The sequence below is a fragment of the Pteronotus mesoamericanus genome, unplaced genomic scaffold (genome assembly GCF_021234165.1).
Source record: "Pteronotus mesoamericanus isolate MK-2021 breed Mesoamerican mustached bat unplaced genomic scaffold, CSHL_Meso_final scaffold_137, whole genome shotgun sequence".
NCBI lineage: Eukaryota > Metazoa > Chordata > Mammalia > Chiroptera > Mormoopidae > Pteronotus > Pteronotus mesoamericanus.
In genome coordinates this window covers 3820846-3840430 of record NW_026555306.1, presented here as the reverse complement: position 1 = coordinate 3840430, position 19585 = coordinate 3820846, and the positions used below count along the sequence as shown (strand labels likewise).

General features: G+C 44.2%; 1 protein-coding gene across 1 annotated transcript in view; it reads right to left on the bottom strand.

Annotated features, from left to right (window-relative positions):
• The window catches only part of ARHGAP35 (Rho GTPase activating protein 35), a 116449-nt gene extending 103086 nt beyond the window's left edge, over positions 1-13363 (bottom strand). Inside the window, exon 1 of the mRNA XM_054588644.1 lies at positions 13196-13363. The gene's annotated coding sequence lies outside the window, so the exon portion shown is untranslated. The remainder of the gene's footprint in view (positions 1-13195) is intronic.
• Positions 13364-19585: the final 6222 nt, after the last annotated feature.

Genomic DNA, 19585 nt, shown 5'->3' with positions numbered 1-19585 from the left:
CCTGGTACAGCTGTATAACAATTTGGTACTTAATACGGTGGGGATGGGGCGGGGGGGGGGGCAGATTACTATCTTTTCTCTGACTCTGCCTACTACTACCTAATATGTGCTGCCTCAGTTTCCTCATCTGCAAAACAGGTACAAGGTAATCCATGTGCAGTGCATAAAACAGTGCCTGGTATATAGAAAGTACTAAGGAAGCACTGGCTGTTACTGCAGGAGTCTCCGAGGACCCAGTTTCACTGATGGAGAGCTCAAGGGTTTCCCTAGGGTGGGCTCACAGGGGCGAGCCACGCCACACTGACTGTCATAGTGGGAGAGGGGTTCCGAAAAGCCCCAAATGTCCCAAGCTGAGAGAGCTAGCAGACACCTTCCAAGCACGTCCTATGGGCTACTGGAACACCCAAAACCGTGGGGGACAGCCACCAGAACTGCAGCAAGCTTCCGGATTTAGCTATGGACCCCTGATATCAGGATTTAGGATATCAGTATTCAATCTTTTCCAAAATCTGCCATGTCTGCCCAACTAGATTATTCCATCTATCCTTCATTCAGGCATTAATTAGGCACCCATGACATGTAAGGCAGTTTATTAGGCAAAATGGAAAACAAAAAACAACAAACTCCTAGCTTCAAAAAGTAGAAGACAGCTATCCCACTTCTAGGAATTTCTCCTGCAGGTATAATCTCACATGGAGAAAATGATATATATTCAAGACTGCCTTACAGCGCTGGTGGCAAAAGCAAAGAACCAGAAACAAATCAAATGCCCATCAACAGGAGACTGACTAGGTATGGTATATCCATATAATGGAATACCATGAGGCTGCAAAAAAGAGTGACGAAGCTTCCTTTGTGCTAACATGGAATGATCTCCCAAAACAGTGCGAAAAAAAGGAAGACACAGAACAGTAATTATAGTACACTACAATTTCTGTAAAGGGGTGGGGAGAAATACATATTTATATTTGCTGGTTTGTATGTGCACAAAGTATCCCTGGAAGGAAAAATATATCTGGTAAAACACTGAGGCAGGCAACTGAGTGCCTGGGGGACAGGGGTAAGGGAAGAGCACGGGTGTTTTGTGACGACTGGTATAGAACCGTATCGCTACACAAAAACAAGCACGAAGCCTAACATTGCCAGCAAAGTGCTTATGGAACAGAGCTGAAGAGAATCCAGGAAGGAAGGTCTCGGAACAGTAGATACTTGAGGAGATGCTGAAGGATGAGTAGGAAACGGACCAATCTGAAAAGGATTGGTAAGGGCCTTCCTGAAAGGAAGCAGATTCATCACAAACACAGAAAAAGGAGCACAGCATGTTCTGGAGACCAATAAATATGAGGCTGGGAAGGGAGGACGGGCCAAGCTATGAAGGATTCTACGGCCACACTAAGGATCTGAACTTTATCTTGTGGGCAACAGAAAAGCAAGTTTCCAAGCAGCGGAGCCCACAGTTAGAATTTTGTTCAGTGATTCCAGTGATCTGTAGAAAGGAAAAAACAAGAGAAAAAACAGGTAAAGGGAAAGAAAGCCACCTTATAAAAGATTTCTGCAGGCCAGCATAATACCTTACCTTCTTGAAATTCCCAGGGGCAGGGAGCATAGTGGATTTCATTGAACGGGCACCCAGTGAATACCTAACCTCCCTTTGGAGAATAACAATCCCTATTAAATTGAGCACTCAAACCGTGATCAAGTGTCATGATGAGCAAAAAAGTGACTGAGGCCTCAGTCCTAACACTGTGAATACCAAATGGATCCCAACAACTGCTCTTTGGCCAATGACCTATAACATTTAGATGTGAGACACTCACTGATCAGACCCTAGAAGTGACTGCTACCGGAAGGCAAGTTTCAGGACAACAGATCAATAGCATTGTGCTGCTCTACGGATTCAGAAGCCCACCCTGCTGCCTTTGGGGCACTCTATCATGCTGGCTTACCTAAACAGTTTAATCAAGCAAATTGTTCTTTCATTCTCCCAGAAAACTGAAAGGCTTTCCAACTTTACAGAGTTTCCACATTCATTCTTGGCATTTAGTTCTCCCAAAAAATCTGGAATTGCAACACAAAAGGCCTTGTGGCAGGCAGACTCTGTATTTAGGCTTATTTATAGACAAGAACTCAAATTACAATAAATGACTTGTCCAAGGTCACAAGGATGGTGAGAAGCAAAATGAATACTAACAGCAGGAAGGGTTCTTTATATCACTTGAGGAAATCCAAGAATCTAAGGAGTGAATGACTCAGACATTTAATTTTTTTCTTGGTTTTTCTAGAATACATGGGGGAAATAAAACAAAAAAATAAGTCCTGTGAAGCTTCCAAAGCCATTTCACAATTTCTTCCTAATGTCTGAATATAAACCCCCTCACACTGCACTTGAATGTCTCTGAATATCAGCTCTGCTGGTACTTTTCCTCATGAAAGAAATTACCAGTAAATAGGGAGCTGTATATATGTATGCAAACGCCTTGATAAAAAAACAATAAAAACAAACAAGGTAAATTTTTTAAATCTCCAAATTATTTCTTACACAAGATAAAACAAGAACTTGGACCACTTTTTTAAAAGATTCTTTCCCATAATAAGATGAAATCTATCTTCCTAGTCAATGCATTCTTGAGTTGAAATGTTTAGTCACACTTAATTCTTTAAGATAAGATCAGGGGAAAAAATCAGGCCACTGGTCTTCTGAATTTTTTACTTTCTGGTGCAGAAACAGGGTGTTCCTTGTGTTACCTGTAAGGGAAGAATTGCTTTTGTTTTAGAAATGGTGTATAAACGCTCAGAGAAGAGGGGGCATGTTTTGTGTAACTGGTACTCTAAACAGTACAGACACGCAAATGTTGGTTGAATGGGAAGGAAAAAAATAATCCTCTGGAGCTACAAAGAACTAGTCTGTTTCCTCTGCTGCTTAATAGCTCTTAATTATTTAAATATTTAAATAACATTAGATATATCAAATAAACAGGAGTATTTAAATATCATTTATTTAAAGATTTTTGGCTCATGAAAGGGAAGAAGATATAACTAATTTCATGTCCATTCCTGATTTTGACTAAGAAAAGGAAAAAGTAATACCTAACAGCTTCTTTCTCTTAAAACAAATATGGTGGGGGAAAGGAGGGAACCTTCCTGAGAAGGGAACTTAGGGTTACGCTGGAGCTGTCAGCCACAGAGTAGACTCCTCCCTTCTGCACAGGGTAAAGCACACCAGAGAAGGTGACAGTGAGCAACAGCTCAGGGACAAGGCTCAACCCAAACTGCCTCAGGGACCCAGCAGCCACATGGCCTTGGGCATGTGCCCTCTGGAAGCCTCAGTTCCCCTACTAGAAAATAAAATACCACTTACCTCAGAGGATTATTATGAGGAGAATATAAGGGAACACTCAGCAGTCTCCTGATGCACAATAAGCATATTTTTGTTATTAGTTTGTTAATATTGCTAATGATTAATCCAATTATTGTTCCAAGGAACAGTAATTGCCTCACCTGCACAGGTACCAGAGCCCAACAGGTCTCTACTAATGTTTTGCTTTTCAGCTCAATTTTTCCCTCATGTAATTATAAGAAAACCCAACATAATACAACCACACTGCAAAAAAAAAAAAAATGGTAATAATAATAATTTGTTTCTTTTCTGGGTCAAAAGTAGTGAAATCTTTGCTGTGAAAACTCAGAGAAAAACTTTTTAATCACTCAAAATTCAACAGCACAGAGATTAATAGTAATAGCATTTTGGCATATTTCTTCCACTTTCCCCCATATATAAATACATCTAAAGATTTTATTTATTTACTTTCAGAGAGAGGGGAAGGAAGGGAGAGAAGGAAATATCGATCGGCTGTCTCTTGCTCGCCCCCAACTGGAGACCTGGCCCACAGCCCAGGCCTGTGCCCTGGTGGGGAATGGAATCGGCGACCTTTCAGTTCACAGGCCGGCGCTCAATCCACTGAGCCACACCAGCCAGGGCTTGCCATATATATTTTTAAATAACCAAAATCTTACTGTTTATAGTTCTATATCCTTCTTTTTTCTCATACTTATTTTTATTTTATAGGTACCTTCCCATGTCAAGAATTCTCCAAAACATCCTATTTTAATGATTCCATACTTTTCCATAAAGCAACCATTCCCCTAGGGCAGTGATTTTCAACCTAATTTTATCTTACAGCACACACAAACTTGTTCTGTACTAGAATTCTGCGGCACACTGAAAAATGTATTTTTTGCCAATCTGACAAAAAAAAGGTATAATTTTGATTCATTCACACCGGACAGCTGTTATTGTGTTGGTTGTTGTCATTTTTTTATCTGACAGTCTAAGAGAGAAGAGGTCAATGCCTCTGACTAAATAGTCAGGTACTGTATGTTTTAAAAATTCTTGCGGCACACCAGTTGAAAATCGCTGCCCTGGGGCTAAAACATTTACAGTAGGTTGTTTCTTTTTTTTAAAAATACATATCACTAAAATTAACATCTTTGTATACAATCTTCATCTTCATCTCTATTTTTTGGTCCATATAGATTCCTAGAAATAGATCAAAGATTGTATACCTCTTAAAACATTGCCAAACAACTTTCCAGAAAGTTCACACAGTTTACCCATTGTGATACCATCAGCAGTAACCAAAAAAATCTGGAATTACAACACAAGATAGGGAAGATCAGTTCAGATAGGGAAGATCTGTTATCAAAAGAATGCTTTCGACACTTGCGGTAATTTGTACCAGATCACTATTATCCCATTCTTTATCAGATATGTAATCTTGAACAAATTCAGAAAAGTTATAAATTATCACTTTACACATTCATATTTGTGCCTTCCAAATAGAGACTCTCAAATAATTTCCAACTTATTAAAAATTGTGTGGAAAAGGAAATTATGTTCCATCATATGAAAGAGGGGTTTGTACAACATGTAGAAAATTCAAAAATATACACTTAAGATTTATGTACTTTTCTACATGCAAGTTGTACCTTTATTTAAAAAGAGTAAATGAAAAAGGAGATCTGTACACAAAAAAAATATACGTATTCCTTGTATACACTCACACAATATCAAATCACAACTACTTTAGCAAACATTGCCATTTTTAAGCCTTTGTGACTTCACTAATTCTGGACATATGCCAACAGCTGAGCCCCACTCCTGAAGCAGTCAGGGGCCCTTTCCCCTTGCTCCTCTTTTATCAAAGGTTTTATCTACATTCCTCAACTGACTGACCAATCAGAGGGAGAAATTTCCTATAGGCCAGCAACATTAAAAAAAGTATTCAACGATTCCAGGCCATTAAAAATGGTACCGCAAAAGCAGCATCCACTAGCCTTCCCACCTACAGATTTAATAAACATTTTTGAAAAATAAAGACCAGGTGCTACTTTTATTGCCATGCATTTAGGCACCCCATTCCCAGTGAAACAATTCCCTTCAAGTGAAAGCCACTCTAGCTGAAGATGCAGATTTCAAGAATGTAATAATCTTGTATTAATGCAGTGCTGACTTTCATTTGTACACAATCAATTTGTTACCGAACAAAGAATCCTTTTTAATTGCCTGTGGCAATTAAGGGTAATTATTTTCCTTTGTCTTATTCCGAAGTAGTGCAGGCTGCAATAGATGAAGCCATGGTTTTGACCTTTCTTTAAATGGAGATAGGAGAAATACAATGTAAGAATATTTTTTAAAAATTTATTTTTTACATTTCAGGAAGCTATTAACTGAAGCTGGCCAACATCCCCCAACATTACTTAACAACTTTTTTGATTTGCAGTTTAAAAAAAAAAAGATTATAGTGAGCTCCACACAAACAAGTGAAGGAACAAAATGTATTTTTATCTACATATTTCTAATTGCCTAGAGTTTTCTCATAAGAAGAAAATCTCTCAATTCAGAGGTACTCATATGCTTTTCTATTTATGAAAGAAAATATAGATTCAAGATTCATTCCATGACCAAACAATTCTTTCTGTTAGACAAGTTTACTTACATACAGTTTTGTTATACCTGGATTTGAATTCAGTTCAGAAATAAAATGCTCAACCTTTTCAATATGCTAGCTATTGAAGATAAGCTGGTACTTGTGGCTACAGAGTCTTCTCAAAATACTATGATATGGAACACACTGCGTGCTCAGTCTCTGAATATGAAAATCTTTATTACTATGGGACTGCCTCCCAAGGAGCCAGAAATTAATCAGATTGGTCTATGACATTTACTTCCCTCACCCCACCCTGTATTTTATACACACACACACACACACACACAATTAATTGTTTATAAGTGACTATAAATTCCTCAAGGGGATGAATTATAGCTTCTTCATATATCCCAGAGAAGCAAGGCAGCCTAATAAAATAAGCACAAATTTTGGAATCAGACAGACATGGATTCGTAACACAGCTCTACCACCTATTAGCTGTGGAACTGTGGACAAGATACTTGTAATGTACGTGTGTATATATGGATGAAGATCAAAATGCTGACCAGGGAAGGCATGCCCTTGAAGAGCTGAAAGCCTAAAAATGGCCTTATAGTTGGTGCACACATTGCTCCCCACCCCCCAATCAAAGAAAGGAAGAGAGGAAGGGAGAGAGGGATAAAAAAGGATTTGGCACCTGTTTGGATTCAATCAATCTTATGTACTGGGGGCCTACTATATATAAGGTATTTTGCTAGGTGTGATGGGAAGTAGAGGATACATGAGAGGGTGCGCTTCCTCAAAGAGTCTACCAAGTAGAGAGAGAAGACATTCGAGTATTAGTAGTTATAAAATAAGGCAGAATGGGAATCAGTATAATTGCTTCATTTCTTAAATGAAAAAACTGCAGCCCAGAGAAGTGAAAATTATTTGGCCAAAGTCAAGCAGCCAGTAAACAGCAGAACTAGGGCTGGGATGCTGGTTTCTTCATTATCAGTTCAACATTCTTTCTACCACAGGAAGCTAGCTGCCTCTTAATAGTTCAAATTCTATTACCAAGTGCAAATATTACTATAGTGAACAGCAACAGACATTTCCAAATAAGAATGCAGAGACACTAAAAGAGCAAAAAAAGGGACGAAATACCTATAGATTCATAATTGTTGAAAATTTCGTAAAATGAAAACATTCATTTCAATAAAGATAGGAGATAGGCGAGTATAGGTATTTTCAACTAAAATAAGTATTACTCTCCTGTGATGATGCTTCATAGCTGGAAGTACCTAGTTCTATGCTAATATATCAATTTAATAGTGTTTCTTAATATCAGAGAAACAAATAAATGAAAATTAGAGTGACAGATGCCAAAAGTTATTTTCAAGAATTCCTCAAAGATGAATCCTGATAAAGCACTGTATCAAAATTTAAATAGAGATAAACTTTCAGGAAGACCCTCACTGGGTAGCTCAGATGGTTAGAGCATCGTCCCAATACTCCAAGGTTGTGGGTTCAATCCTCAGTCGGGGCACATGCAAGAATCAGCCAATGAATGTATAAATAGATGGAACAACAAATCAATGTTTCTCTCCCTTTCTCTCTAAAATCAATAAGTAAAAAAATTTTTTAAAGAAATAAACTTTCAGGAAAATGAATATGAATGATTTGTTTGCATTTCTTAATAACAGCAATTCAAGCGTTATTCAGACCATTGCTATTTGAGAGCCTATGTTAACAATGACTCAGCTCAAAAAATTCCATATTGTTTTCATTATTTATTTATTTATCCTCACCCAAGGACATTTTTTCATTGCTCTTATAGAGGGGTAGGGGGTTAAAGAGAGAAAAAAACTATTGATGTGAAAGAGAAACAGTGACTGGTTGCCTTCTTGTATGCACCCCAAGCAGGGATCAAACCCACAACCTGGTTATATGCCCTGACAGGGAATTGAACCTGTGGCCTTTCGGTCTATGGGCCAAGGCTATAATTAACTAAGCAACACGAGCAAGGGCTCCATACTATTTTCAAAAGAGTTACGTGATTTTAGTTATATATAGTTAGAACAACCTGGACACCCCTTGCCCCTAAATTATAAACTGATTTTCATGCAAATGGCTGCAAAGCAATGTTTATTTTACATTTGAAAAAGTATACAGCAAAGGTAATCTAGTTCATTTTATGGCATCCCCCAGGAAAGAGCCCTACCCCCATTCTGGGTACAGAACATAATTTAAAAGGGAGGTGGTTAGAGTACCACCAGGAGGCCAGTCCAAGCTCTAACCTGGTATGTGACCCAGGAAAGCAAGAATCTCCAACCTGCTCGACAGCACACTACACTTCAGACTAGGACACGTGAAGTCTGAAAAGGAAAAGCGATTTGTCCAATGTTCCAACTAACTGAGATAAGGCCTACACCAGAAAGTCTCCCACCTGTATGTCCAGTAGTCTTTCAACTACGACAGGAAGCCTGTCGCCATGCCCCTTTTGCAAGCCGTCCATTTCCCCATCTGTAAATGAGGAGGCCAGGCCAGACACTGATTTTCAAATTGTGTTGCTCCAAACCCAAGGGATTTCTGCTAGTCTACTTCCTTCCCCTTCAAGCAGAGAAATCTCCAAGTGTATCTATTTTATATAGCATGGAAAAGCTAATTTAACTGGACTAGATGATCCATAAAATGTCCCACTGACTGGGAAAATTAAGACTGTTTAGACCACCAGGAGGTGAATGACAACATAGCACATCACAAGGCGGCCCTGCAAGAGGCCTAGCGCCTCTCAGAACCCCACAGCAGACAGGAAAGCAGAGGAGACTGCAGAGGGAAAATCACTCTTACCTTTGCAATCTCCAACTGTATTGACCTGGTATGTTTCCCAATCATGTACAGACTGACCTATGAAGCTGTGGTTTATGGTCATTTGTGCAACCCTCGCTCTTCTCAGACTGTCCTTTGCCAAAAGCCACCATCAAGCCTATGGATGGATCTGCCCATGGACAACTCCTTCCATGGGTCCAGTATGAAATGAATATTTTTTCATTTATTATTGTCCTAAATGTGTCATGCCAAGAAAAATACATCATGCCAAGAAAAAAAGAAGAGATGTATAAGGGAGGAGGGTCATAGCCATAAAGATAGGGTTAAAAAAAAAAAAAGCAGGACCCTGATCAGGCCAGTATTACAAAGATTTTTCTAGGCAGGACAAGAGCCCTTGGAGACATGTCACTAGGTTGAAAACAGTCGTCTGCCACCATCTCCTGCTCCACCCGTTCCCCCGCCCCCCCAAAAACCTGGCACATTAACTGTTAGAGAGGGCCAAGGCTACCACCTCTGATTTTCTGTAGCAGCCAATTCCATCGTGGAAGCAAGTCTTGATACTGGGGTTAGAGCCTCTACTACCACCAGAGAAACAAACCCAACAGTCTTTGGAACACCAGGTACCAGTTAGGCAGAAAAACTGGCTCTTTGTTCTGTCTCCTCTCTTCCTTTTATGTAAATTTAGGCTTTGGGCATGCAGAAACTTTCTATCTGTCCAGTGATGTTCAAACTCTGGAACACAAATTTAAGCTGTATTGCATACAGAGTTATTTTTATTCTTAATTAGCTGCCACTCTCACATTAAGGATTAAAAAAAAAAACAAAAAACACCAAACTATTTATACCAACATGGGGGACATGAATTCTAAAATTCAGAGAATGAATCATGATTCACAAGGCCAAAATTCAGAAATGAACAGAAACCAGTGGAAATGAATCAAAAATTCATTAAGTCAATAATGGTGAAGACACATGCCATACATAATTAAAATTACCAGCCTCTGCTTGTCAAAAAATGTAAAGTCCTAAGAAGTGAGAAGCTAAAAGAGCCATATGGATCTACTATCCAGCCCTGCTCACTGTCTTACATACAAATGCCCTAACATGTTTTGAGTCAATGGCCCAATTCTGAAGATGACAGTAAATGTATTTTTTTTAAATGTGTTCACACAGAACTATTTTTAAATAAGTGCTGAAGTAAATAAAGTTTGATCATAGCTCAGTTAAGAAATACATCCTTCCAGTAAATCTCCTTCACAGCTGGATGAATGCTTTAATGTGCAACTGCCCTAGGCCAATTCCTAAGGGGGGAAAATCAGGCTTTTGATTTACTTAGGAAATAAAATAAATAAACCTAGAACATGCAAAAGGTCCCCTCTCCTAAATTAAGGAAGGAAAATAGTTGGATGGGTTTTTATGAAAACCACCTCTTCCTCTGAATGAATTTCCTAAACCCCACCCCCAGGGTAAGATCACTGAAGAAAACAGCTCAAGGAAAGGTAGCTAAGGTACATTTCCCAGGTAATTAAGACCAAAAATCCAACCAAATTAGCCAGTTCCTGGTACCTGTTTCTCATTCTATCAATTCAGGTCACTCCAAAGGCTTGGGGAAGCTCAGCGCTCACCCGCATAAGCCCTTGCACACAGGTGAGCCCCTCTCCCCCACACTCCAGCGCAGATCTGTCCGGAGGCCCCGAGCTCCTGTGGGTGGGAGCGCCTGCAATACCAGAGGGCAGAAATCTGAGTGACACTTGGCACTCTCTCTTTCAACAAACAACCACAAAGAGCTTTCCAAAGCCAGGCCTTTACTGTTTTGAAGACCAGGAAGCTGGAGCCTTCCTGGGGCAGAGGTGAAAAAGAAATAAGCCCACTTTCCCCCACCCTTCCCAAAGGTTACACTGCAAACCAGAGGCAATGAGGCAATTAGGAATGGCAAGGCTCTCCTGCAGACCCAGGGCAGTAAAACACCAAGTGAGTCCATAACCCCTGGTAAGACTGGGGAGAACTTGAGAACGGGCTATTCCCCAGCCAAGGGTAAGACAAAAATATTCCTTGTCAGCTGGAAAACAAAACAAAACAGAAAAGCACACTCCTACATTCTCCCAAGGGGTGCTAGCTGGAGGTGGAAGAGGGAGAGGGTACAACTGTCTCTTTACAACAGAGCAGAGGAGAGAGGAGGGAAAGGGAGAAAGACCAGTGAGCAGCTGCACTCTCCTTTTCTGAAGGACACAAAGCAGCAAAGCCCAGGGAACTGAAGAGGCTAGGGAGCAAAACGGGAGATGGAAAGAAAATGGGGCAGCAGAAAGAGATCCCCCCACCACCCAACCTTGGTAAAAGGGGGTGGGGAGAAGGGGGAACACTCCCAGACTCCAGAGAGCAGTAACCAGTCAACCAACCCCCACCGATTTGCCCAGATCTCACAGGATCCCTCAGGATCAGGGAGCCAAGGGAATCCACAGTCTAAATCAGAAAACCCTAGGCCCAACCCAGCCCCTTCCTCTCCAAAGTTGAGGACGGAGACCAGAGGAAGGCACGCCTGAGGAGGGGGAGCACTCAGTAGGGAAGGGGCGGGTCAAGGGAGGGGAGCTTGTAGAAGCAGCAAGTGTGAGAGAAAGTAAATGGGGAGAGAAAGAGGCTGGCAAAATGCAAAGGGAAAGAAAAGGGGAGGGAGAAAAGAAGTCCATGAGGAACAGAACTGGGAGAGGTGTTTCAAAAGGGAGGAAGAATCCATCCAAGAACTCAGGAGGCTCTAAGAGGGTGACTGGGGTGGGGAGGCAGCAATGATAGGAAGGAATGGTTGAGAAAGCATCTCTAATATTGGGCAGAATAGGGGGAAGAAGGACTCAAACAAGAGGTACGAGACAGGGCAAAGTGGAGAGAACAAATACAAGAAAGGAGAGAGTGCAGGTTGGGAGGGGAATCACAATGGCTGGGGGAGGGAAGGTCAGGTGGTGATCTTAGAACTGAGAGGCAACAGAGGTGAGAGGCAGTTACAAGAGGACCAGGGTTAAAGAGGACCCCTCCGCCAGGGAGGAGCAGTAGGAAAAGTTGAAATGAATCCAAAAAAATAGGTGAGCAAGTGGACAGCTCCAAAGGGACAGAACTGGGAGGAAGACACTAAACAGAGGGCAGAAATGAGCACATGAAACAGCAGGTGCAAAAAGGATTTGGGGGGAGGTCTGTGAGACGAGAAACGGGAAGGAAAGGGGGTGATGGGTCGGAGAGAAGTTATTGATGGTTTAACGAGGCAAGGGTCCAATCTAGAAGGGCCAAAATGGAGACAAGAGGAGTTGGAGCAAAGAGGCTAGAAAACAGGTCTAAAGCAGAGAACTGAAGTGGGGAGACGGGTCAAAGAAAAGAGGAGCAAATGAATGGAATAGCTCAAGAGTGGCATTAAGGAGGTGAGAAGAGAAAACCTTAAGAACACTGGGGCAGACCGAGTCCTCAGGGCAGCAGCAGGGCTGCGGAGTGGCTGGGTCAGGGGAAAGACGGCAGAGAAGTGACCGGCAGAAATGAGAGACCTGCAGGGTCAGAGGCCGGGAGGAGGCTGCTTCAAGAAAGGCAGAGTCCGAAAGCAAGCAGGTTAGGGGGCATAGCAAGAGCTGAGGTCAGGGAAGGCGCAGAGCAGGGAGGCAGAAAAGTCCGGAAGAGAGGAAAGGGTCTGAATGGCAGAGAAGCAAGACCTGAGAAGGGGAGAAAACAGCACGAGGGAGCAGGTGGCAGGACTAAGACATGGGAGGGTCAGAGAGCCAGGGGCACCCCTAGGATACAGCAGGTGCTGTGTGAGTGGGCAGTACGGCCGAAGACGGAGGTGAAATTAAGTCCAAGGAGAAGACCTGGGTCAGCAGTGCGAGACTAACAGGGTCTCAGAAGGCTCTCAAAGGAGGTGGAATCGCAGGTCCTAGAGGGACAGCTCCTGGGGATGCAACAGATTCTGAAAGGAGTAAGAGTAGATAGGTCAAAAAAGAGGGCAGATGCAAAGAGTGCTAAGAGTGGAATCGGAGAGGAGGCAGGGGGATCAAGAATCTCAAAGTAGGGGTCCAGAATTAAGGGATGCAGAAGGGTCACTGAGGAAGTGGGTCCCATGAGCACTGCAGAGACAAGGAGGGGCGAAGGCGGAAGGGGGGGCGCAGAATTGGGAGCACACCGGCTGAAGTGCAGGGGTGGACGAAGCAGATACCGAGATCCCAATCGGAGGGAGGGGGCAGAAGCGGGGACAGCAGGGCCGGGGCAATCAGGGGCTTGTCCGATGGGCCGGCGGGCCCCGCGAGCCGGGCCGCAGTACGAAGCTGCGGGGCCGACGGGGCCCGGGGGGCTGGGGGGCCGCTCCCTCCCCTCCCCCTCCGGCTCTTCCATTGTTCGCGGGCTCCGGGCCCCGCGGTCCCCGCCTCCCCCAGGACCCCGCAGCGGGGCGGCGCCCGGCCTCGCTGCCGGGGCCCGCGAGCTCGTGCACTCACCAGCTGGGCACCCTCAGCGCGGCCCCGGCCTCCGGGATCCCGGCAGCGGCGACGGCGGCCCCGGCGCCATGTTCTGCTGCTCCTAGTCTAGCGGCGGCTGAGGCGGTGGCGGCGGCTCCGGCGGCGGGGGGCCGGGTGGACCCTCCCTCGCGGACTCCCTCCTCCGCCTCCTCCACCTCCTCCTCCCGCCGCGCCGCGGCTCTCCCTCGGGGCCGGGGGGGCGGGGAGGGGAAGGGGGAGGGGCGGGAACCAGGGGAGGGCGGACCAGCCTCGCTCGTTCGCTCCCTCCCTCCTTCGCAATGGCGGCGGCGGCGCCCCTTTCCTGCGGCCGCCGCTCCCTCGCGCGCGCCCCCTCGCTACTGCGCGTGCGTGGCGCTGGGACCGTTGCAGGATAACGGCCCCTGGGCGCGCGCCGCGAGGGGACAGCCGGCGTGAAGTAGGATGAGAAGCGAGAGCGCGTGCGCGCCTGAGGGGCTCACTGTCACCGTCGCGGCCTGTGGCTGGGAACCGCCGCGGAGGGCGCAGTGCGCGTGCGCCCCAAGAAAATGCCACTACTGCAGTGAATGCGGCGCGAGAGAGAGCTCCAGGCGACCCGCGACCGGGCAGCGAGGGGTGGGCAAGTGCGCATGCGCGGAAAGGACTGCCAGCCGCCGCAGCTACTAGCACGAGGCGGAGGGAGTGGCAGGCCGGAGGCGCGCGCGTCAGAAGCAGTCTATACCCCCTCCTCGTGCTGGCTCTAGGAGAAATCCGAAGGGGAGAGGCCCGTTCTGCGGAGGCGGGGGCAAGGGGCGCGATTCCGCTCGCGCGGGACCTGACTAGCCAATGGGAGGCAAGGGAAGGTGGGTTTGCCGCGCGAGCCGCAGCCCCCGGGATAACGGAGGAGGAGAGAGGGAAAGACGTAACGTGGGGCGGTGGGGAGGGACTAAGAAGGAGGGAGCGCACCCTGCAAGGAAGTTGACTGGGGAGCACGAGGACGCGTGGTCCGCTTCAGCCCAAACTGAGCCTCAATTCGTCCCTGCCGAAGAAGGGGCGGGGCTGGGAAGCGCGTGCTCTTTGCCCTGGCAGTGAAGGAAATCTAGACAACGCTCAAATGAATACTACTTGGTCTGGTTTCTGTGACCGCCAGAAGCGCGGGAGAGGGGCGAGGGCCCTGTCCTGGCTGCGCCCCGACCTCCAAGTCAGCATTATACAAATGACTGCAAATGTCAGTTTGGGCGACCGGAGGGGAAATAGCAGTAATGGGAAGTTACCCGCTCTAACACCTGAGTTCCTCTGAGCTGAGGAAGGGTTCCTCTGGGACCCCTCCGGAAGCCTGGATCGTGGAAGGTGAGCGTTCCGGGCGCCCAGTCAGTGTTTATGGAATGCATGAAGAAAGCCTGTACTTCCTATTGCGTTTTGCGTTTCTTTCCTCAGTCTCTTCATCTACAAAATGGAATAATCATCTTTCCTTCCTCGTAGAGACCTGTGACAGTTGAATGAGTTATATTTGTAAAGCGCCGAAAACCATCCCTTGTCCTATAAGCGATGATAAAATCACATGCGCTGAAGTTTTAAAACATCCCGTTAAATAAAAGTTTTCTGATGACTGATCACAGTTTCCATGGCCCTTTTTTTTTTTTTAATTTAGCACTTTAATGCATGAAATCTGATTTTTAGATGTTAGTGACTTTTTTAAAGTTTGTTTTAAACTCTGGGGACCAAACAAGTGTGTGGGCTAGATTTCCTCTAGGCTGCCATTACAAACCCTGTTTTGCAAGTGATTTTGAGATTACTTGAGGAAACACCAGAGAGACTTGAGAGAGAGGACACCGGATTCCCCTACCTCCAGTTAATGTCTTTGTAACTCCAATGCAGTGTTCCAGGTCCTTCCAACCTTGGGAAATTTGTGAACTGACAGCACCTAAAGAAGAGAGAAGACTGGGCTCACTCACTGGACGTCGACACTCCCCTTTTTTGAAGCCCGTCAACTCCAACTTATCCTTCTAGTCAGCTTGAAATCACTTCCTCAGGGTGGGCTGGATTTGTACTGACTCTTCATTCTCTGATAAAAATGGGCACTTTGTGCTAGGCAACATTCTAAGCACTTTAAACAACTCACTGGATCCTTTGCGACACCTTTTGAGTAGGCAATAGTTACTATTTTACTAAACTACAGCACAGAGAGGTTACACAGCTAGTTAATGGCGGGTTTGCGATTCAAACCCAGACAATTGGATATAGGACTGTCTTTATTCTTCGTAGCACTCCGTCAGAATTTGAAGTTCTATGTTGGTATCACCATTTTATATGTGAGCTAATTGAAGTGAGAGGCTCTGGCTAGTCCTCAGGCTAGCCAATGGCCCACAATAAATATTAGTTAATGAATAAATGAAAGAATCCAAGGCTAAGTAAAGGGGATGATGGCAGGCACTGGGGGCATACATAGTATCGAAAAAGACACAGTCCTTGTCCAATGACTAACTCCTACCCCTTTCAAATGGTAGCTCAGATGTTCCTTTTCCAGGAAGCACTCCCTGATCTGGCAGGCTGGGTCAGGTTCCCTGTCTAGGCTCTGATATACAGCCCCTTTGAGTCCTCCACCCAAGCCCTGACCACCCTGGGTCGTTCCTGTCTAGTGATGGGTCTTTTTCTTTCCCACCAGACTGTGAGCCCCATGAGGACAGGGCAGGGACTCTCGGTCACCGTTAATGTTCCCAGCACAGGTTCAGGCACAAGGCAGGGCCTCAAGCAGGATTTCCCTGAATGAACGAAGGTCCTCCCAGCTCTGCAATTCTTTCCAGTGCGCAAGAGGGCGGGTGTCAGCTGAGCAAGCCAACCACAGGAAGCAGGCTTCCCTGGGGGCAGCCGTCCTGCACACCCCACTAGCTTCTAGTCCAGAATAAATAAACAACTGAATAAACAATTAGCCGACAGAAAGAAGTGCCTACTGCCAAGATTTCCTAAGCGCTGCCCCGGAGGCCCTGATGACTGGGACAGGGGGTCACACCAACCAGAGAGGCAGAATAGGTACAAGTTGTGACCTGGGATTCCTGACCTGCATGGGAGAGATGCACAGGAAGAAAAACCCACAAAAGAATTTTGTAAAGAGGGTGGAGGTGCTGGAGCATATTCTCTCTCCATTTCTTGGAATCAGAAAGAATCAGAGGCCTCGGGGAGCTCAGCTGGTTGGAGCATCGTCCAGATACACCAGGATTACAGGTTCAATCTCTGGTCATGGTACATGCAAGGAGTTGGTATTTCTCTTCTCGCTCTCTCTCCCTCTCTCTCAAATCAATAAATTAAAAAATAAAAAAGAAGAAGAAGAAAAAGAAGAGGAAGAGGAAGGAAGAGAGAAAGAATCAGAGAGGGTGGGGACCAAGTCTGAGATTGACCAAGGCGTCGGTGTATTCACAGCGCCGCCTACAAACCGATCTGAGGAAGCTACAGCTCGCTGGTACCGCAGAAGTCTGAGAGCGATGAACTCTTCCGCCATTGGCCAGAAGGTCAGCCAATCACCAGAAAGGAACGGGAGGCGGGAAGGCTCGGATTCACTGCTTTATCCCAGCGCCTGACTACCAGTGCTTGTTGGACACTTAGTGGGGATGCACTAAATACTTGGTGGAAGAATGGATGATGACCCTATCAATGTCCATAAACTTTAAAAATTGAAATATAACATGCATACCGAGAAGGGCACAAATCACAAGTGTACAAAAAGAGAACACATGCCTATAACCAGCACCCAGGTTAAGAAACAGTATGACCAATGTCTCTGGAGCTCCCTCCTCCAGTGTCCCATGCCAGTCCTTCCCCTCCCCCCAACAAGAATCACTGTTCTGATTTCTTTGACCATAGATTAATTTCGCCTGTTTTTATACTTTATATAAATGCAATTATATACCAAGTGGCCTCTTTTGATCAACACTGTTCGCTAGATTTATCCATGTTACTGGTGTAGATGTAGCTCATTCATTCTCAATGTTGTGTAGTACGTATTCCCCTGTGTTAATGAACCACGGTGTCTTTATCGATTTTACTCTTGTTGAGCATCTGTGTAGTTACCACACTTGAGCGATCATGGACAGTGCTGCTGTGAGCGCCCTATATCCTGTCTTTTCATAAACATACATATGGACTCATTTCTGCCAGGTATGCACCTCAGAGTGCTGGTCACAGAGTGGGTATGTGTTCACTTTCTTTAACTGATCTCCCAAAGTGAATATAACAATTTACATCCCCAGAGTCATGCATAAGAATTTCAGCTGCTCCATGTTTTCCTAAACACTTGATATTGTCTGTCTTTTTATTTATTTTAATAAAAATTTTTATTTATTAATTGATTTTAGAGAGCTAAGAAGAGGAAAAGGAAGAGAGAGAGAGAGAGGGAGGGAGAGAGAGAAACATCGATTTGTTGTTCCACTTATCTATGCATTCACTGGTTGATTCTTTTATGTGTCCTGACCAGGAATCAAACTCGCAATTTTGCTGTATTGAGAGGACACCAAAACCAACTGAGCTACCTGGCCAGGGCCTCTGTCTTTTTAATTTTGGCCATTCTAATGGCTGTGTGGTGGTGTCCCATTATAGCCTTAATTAGTCTTTCCCCAATGATTAATGAGGTTGAGCATCTTTTCATATATACTATATATGATCCATTTGAATAGCATGTTTGTGGCTCTGTTCAAATCTTTTGCCCATTTTTCTATTGTATTATATATTCTTTACATTAATTATTTTTCCCCAGAGTTTATTTATTTATTTTTAGAGGGGAGGGGAGGGAGAAAGAGAGGGAGAGAAACATTAATGTGTGGTTGCCTTTCATGCGCCCCCTATTGGGGACCTGGCCTGCAACCCAAGGTATGTGCCCTGACCGGGAATTGAACCAGCGACACTTTGCTTCACAGGCCGGCGCTCAGTCCACTGAGCTACACCAGCCAGGATTTAATTATTTTTAATTATACAACAGTGCCTAAATTTCTTGTCCTTGCAAAAATTTAAAATACAGTCTCCTTGAACAACCCAAACTTGTCCCACTTGCCTCTCCAGAAGTGTGTTTCCTTCCAGATCCCTCTATACACTTACATGAATGTAGCATAGTATAGTGGCTAGAGCCATCATATCTGGAGGCTGAATGCCTGGACTAGACTCTCAGCTCCACCATTTGTTTACAAGCTGTATGAACTTGAGCAAGTTACTTAACTTCTTGGTACCTAAATTATTCCCTCATCTGTAAAATGGGGTTGCTAACATTAGTACTACCTTACAGAGTTGTTCTGCGGTTTCAATAAATGAATGGCTTAGAAAAATATCTGGAACATAGTACACGCTATATTGGTGAGAGCTCCTACTGAGATGTGAAGTTATTTTTTTTAACATGAATTGTGTAACATTTTTTTGTGTTGAAATACAAATAACATAAAATTTACTATTTTACCCACTATTAAAGATACAGTTCAGTGGCATTAAGCACATTCACAATGTTGTTCAACCATTACCACTGTCCATTTTCAGAACTTTTTAATTACACCAAACGGAAACTGTATCCATGAAACAGTAACTCCCTTTTTGCCTCCCTCCCATGCCCCAGCCCCTAAGAGCCTGTATTCTACTTTTTGCTTCTATAAATTCTAGATATTTCATATGCATAGAATCGTATAACATTTGTCATTTTGTGTCTAGCTTATTACACTTAGCATGAAGTGTTCAAAGTTTATCCATATTGTAGCATGTATGAGAATTTCATTGCTTTTTAAGGTTGAATAATATTCCATTGTATGTGTATACTATATTTTGTTTCTCCATTGACCTGTTGATGGACGTTTAGATTTTTGGCTATTGTGAATAGCACTGCTATGAACATTGGTGTACAAGTATCTATCTGAGTCCCTGTTTTCAATTCTTTGGGTTATGTGCCTAGTAATAAAATTGCTAGATCAGATGGCAAGTCTATGTTTAACATTTTTGAGGAATCATCAAACTGTTTTCCACAGCTGCTGAACCATTTTCATTCCCACCAGTAACGTATGAAGGTTCAAATTACTACACTTCCTCATCAACACTTGTGTTCTGTGAGTGTGGGTGTGGGAGAGAGAGGGAGAGAAAGGAATAATAGCCATCCTAATGGTTGTGAAGTGGTATCTCACTGCGGTTTTGATCTGCAGTTTCGCAAAGACTAGTGATGTTGAGCATCTTTTCATGTGCTTATTGCCATTTGCAGATCTTCTCTGGAGAATTGTCTGTTCATGTCCTTTGCCCATTTTTGAAATGAGTTGTTTGCTGCTGTTGCGTTGTAGTTCTTTGCATACTCTGGATATTAATTCTTATCAGATATGTGCTTTGCAAATATTTTATCCCATTCTATGGGTTGTCTTTTCACTCTCTTGATAATGTCCCCTGGTGTATAAAAGTTTT